Source organism: Cyanistes caeruleus, chromosome 13 (assembly GCF_971803275.1).
Source record: "Cyanistes caeruleus chromosome 13, bCyaCae1.hap1.1, whole genome shotgun sequence".
Taxonomy (NCBI): Eukaryota; Metazoa; Chordata; class Aves; order Passeriformes; family Paridae; genus Cyanistes; species Cyanistes caeruleus.
Genome location: NC_141713.1, coordinates 17,071,166 through 17,078,078, shown reverse-complemented (window position 1 = coordinate 17,078,078; position 6,913 = coordinate 17,071,166). Strand labels below are relative to the sequence as shown.

At 38.0% G+C, this 6,913-nt stretch overlaps 1 long non-coding RNA gene across 1 annotated transcript in view; it reads right to left on the bottom strand.

Moving 5' to 3' along the window:
- Window positions 1–492: 492 nt before the first annotated feature.
- The window catches only part of LOC147650736 (uncharacterized), a 24,092-nt gene continuing 17,671 nt past the window's right edge, over window positions 493–6,913 (bottom strand). The window contains exons 2-3 of the long non-coding RNA XR_015275883.1: window positions 6,016–6,125; window positions 493–2,182 (exon numbers count right to left, since the gene is read on the bottom strand). This is a non-coding gene — a long non-coding RNA (uncharacterized LOC147650736). The remainder of the gene's footprint in view (window positions 2,183–6,015; window positions 6,126–6,913) is intronic.

Here is a 6,913-nt window from a genome sequence, read left to right as displayed (position 1 = left end):
GAACCCAACTTCTCTCCAACAAAAATTTAAAAGCAAAACATCTCTAGTATTTATGTCCCTAAGACAGCCAAAGCTCAGTGAGAAAAATGGCCTTTTTGTTCCATTTGGTGTTTCATGAAAATATTGTGGATTGTAATTCCACTGCATGGTGGAACACAAATGCCCACTTAGGCTGATAAAGCAACAGAGTGAGATGTAACTTGAATGGCAAAAAATTTAACATGGTTTATGCACTAGTTACACCAATTAATTTTGTATAAACTAATAAATTATATAAAAGCTAGTAAAAGCTGAGTTGCTATTTTACAATCTGTGATCATATCAGTTAGCTCAGTGCTATGAGACTCATTTGCATGCTGAATTGTTTGAAGGAAAGGGAAGGAAAGATAAGGAAGAAAATACAGAAAGAAGCTTAAAGGAAAGGAAAACACAGGTGTGATGTAAGACCCATAAGGTATATAGCACCATTATAATAAAAAAATTAAGACAATGTGAATTAGGATCAATTTACTGCATGTCAGATCACTCAAATGAAGGACAGAAATTACATCACTCTGGCAGACACAACTCAAGTCTTTACTGTTCTAAAGTGAAGATCAGAAAGTTATACTGATTTGTATTAGCTGAGAATGTTACTCATGGATTTGACTTTATAGTAAGTAAGGACCCTCTTCATAGATCCTTTTTCATATGACAGAAGCAATAGGACATGTTTATCAGATCATGCTGAAATAACCCAGACTAAATGACAATTCTACTTTTCTTTAAATCTCCTTCTGTATGTAATTTCCCCATTAATGTTATGAAAAACAGTTTGATTTTCAAAACATGTCCCTCAGCACTTTTCCCCTTGGCATTTACTTTATTTACCTGAATCCCCTAAGGCTGATCCTTTCCTACAGATGGACCTAATTAATCTTTCCAACAGTGCCTCTAAGACAAAAGAAAGTAATATATGTACAGATGGGACCAAGGCACTCCATCATCTATACAAATAAGTGACCAGTAATATGGCCAAAACTATCCCCTTGAGGTTAGTTACTGACCACTGTGAAGTCACACAAGGCTCAGTGTAAACAATGGATTTTATTTACTAAGGTGGTACCCTAGGAAAAAAAAAAAAGGAAAAAGATTTGTTTAAGGGAGAATATAATAAATTATTTCTGACATGAATAAATTATACAACTGGAAGGCAAAGTGCCATTGTAAAATTATCTTCCAAATTAATTTACAATGGGCCTCTAGCATGACAATAGGTGAAATGTAATATGAATGTGTGCAACATCAACAGCATTTCTGCAGTATATTCTACCGCAGTCTTATGTTGAAAGAATACTGACTATTCCCAAGCTGAAATGCTAGAGGGATTTCCAATGCCAAGTTACCCTTTTGGTTTTTGAGACCTAATTAATAGGAAAGTAAATTAATTCTTACATTGTTAGGGACAAACAATAAAGTGTTTGCCAGTTTTATGTTCATTAAGAAAAATAGATATTATTATCTTCATTCTTTCCCTGTAATATTCCCTTTCATGGGGAGCTAATTGATCTCTGTTCTTTCCCACAATCAGGCTTTAAGCTGGCCACCTGCTCCGTCTTCTGATGTGCTACAAGGATAAAATAAAATTGAGAATTGTTTCCTTAACCAAAGTAAAATTTGCTTATCTGACTCTGAAAACAAAGGGAATTTGACTGTCGTTTCCCTTGGGCATTAATTCTGCAGACTGCGGAACAATTTGATCCTGATCCAGCAATGCGTGGTAGCAATGTAGTAACAAAATCACCATGAACTGTGCTCTAGAGGTGCTCATGGGTGTGTTTTCCTGGACCAGTACCAGAATAAAGCCACAAATATCAGGAAAGAGGAAAATCAAGATCACTCTGCCTCAGACTAATATTCTGTCTGTAATATAAATTAGTTTAGAACACTGTTTTGGAAAACAACTTACACTCTGTTAAATAATTTTGTAAAAGGGCCACACTGATCAACATCCAATATAGATTTTCAGTAGCTGGACCTTTTAACATACATTTCAGCATTTGTAACATAGCAAATTTGAGCATTAACTGAGAGTGTGAGGAACATAAGTGACATTACCTTCTGTCCAAACTGCCCAGTTACCACCAGCTGCCTTGAACAGTTCCTGCCTCCTGAAAGTCAGATTCTGCCTGTGGCTTGCCAGCTGAAAGGGAATCATCAATCCTCAAACCCCTCTGGTTCAGACAAAGCAACATGGCAGAAAGTGACAGCTTAGAAGCAGCATTAACAATCTGCCAATTTTAAAATACAGTATTGTATGAAAAGGAAGAAAAAAATCTATTCACATGATTAAACAGAGCTTTCTGTTTTATTGGGCAACACAATGTACTTCAGAAAGAAAAAACTAAACCAAGGTTTTATTGATTTCAGAATCCATGGCCTGGGGTGAAAGTCATCCTCTGTGAAGAGCATTACACATGTTTTAACAGATTTTTTTGTGGAACTCTTAGCCAAGGATGGCTGTCCGAATGAAAAAGGTCCCAGAAAGTCCCAATAGGTTTTTGACAAACTAGCAAATAAGATGTTAGCATCCTTATCGCTTTCCACAGTTTTCCTTTAGCTGAAAGAAGCTATTCAGATTGATTTGACTAATTTTGAGGGTGTTTCCTTCAGCACAATACCTTCACTTCAGACAAGATAACTAACATCTCTTGAAGCAGCTGAGTTACTGCACTTGCTCAATGGCAATCTAAGACAAGGACTAAGCCAAGGGAGTAGGGGATCTGAGGCAGGAGCTTCCTAGGCTCCTGAGGTTGGGATACAGTGGTCTACACAAATCTCTGGGAGATAAGCCAGCTCCAAGACAAAGAGTCCTTCATAGGTATGTCCAACAGTCAGGAACAAAGTTCCTGTTCCCCTATCAGAGACTTTTAAGGAAATGGCTCATAGGATGTATTTATTAGATGTCTCCAGATGTGTACTCCAGTCAGGCAAAAGGTAGAGGTGTTGATAAAGCATCTCTTAAAACCCAAACTTTCCTTTGAGCTGTGTCTGGTAGTTTCCCCATGTGGTCACTACAAAAATCTGAACAATGCTAGAAAAGTGAGAGCGATGGTCTGGGTATCACAGCCTTGCTTTGCTATTTCAAATATGGCTGTGACGTTGTTGAAGTTTGGTTGTTAAATTGGAAATGCTCCCTATAATTACTAGTGTAGAAGAGTTGTTTCTTTTTCATTAAGGGGTTACCATGACATTTAAAACCAGGGATTTTCATAGAGGCTTTCAGGAACCCAGCAATTTCTCTTTTCTTGAACAAAAAGCATTAATAAAGCCACAGCTGTCAATAGAAAAGTAATCAAACTGTGTCAGGTCTCTGAAGACAATGCAGGTCTATTAAGATTGACTTAGGCAGGCAGATGGACCGAGCTGATGTTTGGTCATTAGAGATTCTTAAAGGACCTTCATCTCCAGGGATAGAGGACCATGGTATTTTTTCCAAATGTCCAGAAGAAGAATGAGTGAATTCAAAGGAATATATTCTCATTTAAGTCTGGACTGAACTCCCAACAGGGCCATGTCCTGAAGCTATAGAGGCCATGCCATTTGCACAACTGCGGGTTTTACTCTGATGCCCTGACCTTTGTGTATGTGCTAAATTCAAAAGCTTTCCACTACATCTGTCAGACAAAAAGAAGATGAAGAAACTTCATTTTCCCTTTCCTAACAAAACAGAGTATTTAGCATTCCACATAAATTAGAACCAGGAAATAGGGATCTTATCCATAAATTCAACTGAAAATTCCAAATGTCTTGGAAAGGTTTTTCATCAGCCTGTTTCAAAGCAATAATAAGTCTAAGCATTTGAGCTAGTTCTTACTTATATGAACAGCTATAGTCCTACTAGTTCCAAGGAAGACATGACAATTTATACTATGAGAAGACAAGGTGTAAAAATAAGTAAGCAGTAGATTGTTGGGTTCAGAGGCACAGAAAATAGGCCCTTATCTATGGTGCCTGGCTCTGACACCCAAGAGAGCACTGAGTTTAGCCTAAAACCATGGAGACAGCTTTTAAAGCTAAGTAAAGAAACTAACAGTGTGAGTGATTAAGTTAGAGATTTCTTAAGTCACTGGGTGAGAAAGTTAGAGTTTAGGGTTTAAGCTATATTAGTGAATAAGAGACAACATGGAGGATTTAGAGCATTGTCCCTTTCTCTTTCTTCCTTCTTCATCTTCTTCTTCTAAGGGTTTTTGGGTAATAATAAGTGATTGGATAGAAGATGCCACAGCGCAGCACACAAGTGTCAGTTCATTCAGTCACTAAGAAAAATAACTTACTTAGCATTTGATTATTAGAGAAACAGACACATAAAAGACCTTGGAGAGATTCTTCACTCTCCATTTTGCACCTTTCTATCTCAGTGTATGTAGTTCCTTGTACTCTGTATATATGTAATATAGATAAAGAAAGAATAAACAGCTAAGCCTGAACATGAGAAAACTGCCTCTCTCTCATCAGTCTTGGTCCTGGGGAAAAAGAACCCAACCACCAGTGTCACCGTGACAGAAGGTGTTCTAACACCTATCAACTCTTCTCCTAGCTTTGCTTGTCCTGTTAAACTTTGCTCAGAAAATGACCTCAAGTACAACTGCTCCTTCTGTTGTTAACCCTCTGACCTTCTAAACTAACATCCTTTGCTCTTCTTAATTCAGAAGGTTTCTGGGGCTTATTAACTGAACAGGCCAAGTGACCGTTCCCAACAGAAACCAGAGTCCCTGACAAGGAGGTCATTGTTTTCCAGGCTTCCTCCCTAGTACCAGATCCGCAGATTTCAGACTGAAAAAGAATAATGCAGACATTCTTTGTTTAAACATTATCTGGAAAGCATCAAGATAACTCAAGCCACTTCCTCGCCAATTAAGATTTGAGGGGTCATCTCTAGGGACCTAAGTGATTGTGTCCACAGTTTTCAAACTTGGATGATGAAATTTGTAGAAAACTATATCATGAGGCATCTAAATAAAAGAACCTCAGTCTTCACAATTAATAATAATTTGAACTAATGTCAGTCAAAAGAGAGGGTACTCAGCACCCCTATGAATTGCAGTATTTTTACTTATGTCCCTCACTATTTACTTAGATGAGTAGCCAAAAGCAATCAAATTTGGAAAGTGGGAACAAATTTCTCAAAAGAAGATTCTGTAATTAGGTTTCTAAGTTTGGACTTAAGCATCCACAAAATCCTTGTATAATACATCCTGGAAAAACAGAAATTCTGGGCAAGATACAGGGGCATACGTCTATGGGCTTCAGTCCCTCAGGAACAGCAGACTATGTTCATGCAACCCATTAGTACAGCATTTGTCTCACTTTTCCCAAGAGCCCCTCCCTCACAAGAGGCCATTAAAGACAATCTAGGGAATCAATTCTCTACGTTTTAAAACCTCTTTGAACCCCTCTTATTTCAAAGGTGACGGCAGTAAGTGCACTGGTTCCCTGAGCAGGCTGCAGTTCCTCCCAGCAGCACCACCTAGTGCAGGGCACGCTCCGTGTCCCTGCGCCCACGGAGCTCCTCCATCTGTATCCCAGATGCAGTCAGCCTTGAACATCTCCCATCAACAATGTTAACAGGAAAAACATGGGACAGGGACAGGATGTTATGGCAAGTAATTTCGAGACATGAGCTCTCAAAGTAAGGCTAGGTGAAATACTACAGCTGAATTCCAGGAGGGTGTTTCTAGAAAAGCTGACAAATAGAAGGTTCATTACATAAGGTACACTGTTAAGGGGGAATTGCTAAACTTTACTTTTGGTAAACTAAACTTTTTTTGGTTGTGCTGATGCAATTTCTTTACTTTTCAGAAGAGCTGACAGAAAAAGGGACCACAGTGAAGCTGCAGGGATATTAAAAGTTTTATTTTAATGTAGTATTGGTTTATTTTGCAAAGAACAGCAATATCTTTCCATGCCAAAAACCTAAACAGCAATCCCAAACCACAAATTTTTAGAGCAAAAAGTTAAAAACTTCCTTCTTACCATTAAGTACTGTGGTTCACTGAGTAAAGATCACTCTTCTCATCTGAACTCAATTTCTGCCACCAGACTGTCAGATGGCTATGGCTTTCCAGCCATACAAGAGATTCTCCCTTAAGAAAAGACAAAAAGAAAGGCATTGTTTTTCATAACATTTCGAGTGTTTGTGACTGGGAAGATACTTTATGAAAGCAGAAATGTCATTACTTGCACATTTTAAAAGCAACAGTCTATAACTAAAGGAAAAAAAGTAATAGTTCCATGTAAACAACCAGACCTAAATCATAAAAGGGCTGGTGACCACAGACAACATCTTTTTCAACTATGCACTGTTCTCTAATGTTGTATTTAAGAGGCCCTCCCAAGATTAAAGTCCCCATTATGTCGTATGCTATAGAGATGTAATTCTGTCTACATTTTTCCATTCATAAATAATGGTGAATGCTATTTTCTTGGTAGAAACAAATCCATGTCCATATCTGGGACCCAAGCTGTTAAATCTCTGCTAAAATGAAGGCTACAAGCCTAAGCAGAATCTCTAAAGAGAAATGGAACCCATATGTCAGAGACACAACTTCAGATTATCACAGCTGGAAATGAAGAAATTGTGGTATATTGATTAATTCTGATTTTGCTTAATGAGCTATGACAGAAAGTCACTAAGATGAATGCATCTTTCTTTCTGGAACAGGAGGGGCTCTGCTCATAATACCACTGACTTTGAATGGGGTCTCTCTAATGTTTTTTTGGATTTGTTTCTAAAATTCCACGATCTGGTGCTAGTAATGAAAAGACAGACCAACCAACTTAAAGAGTAATGGAGGCTACTTTTGTGAACAAAGAGATATTTCAGTATCAGAAGCAAGCTTACTGGGAGGCCTGTCTGTGATCTAAAACAGCA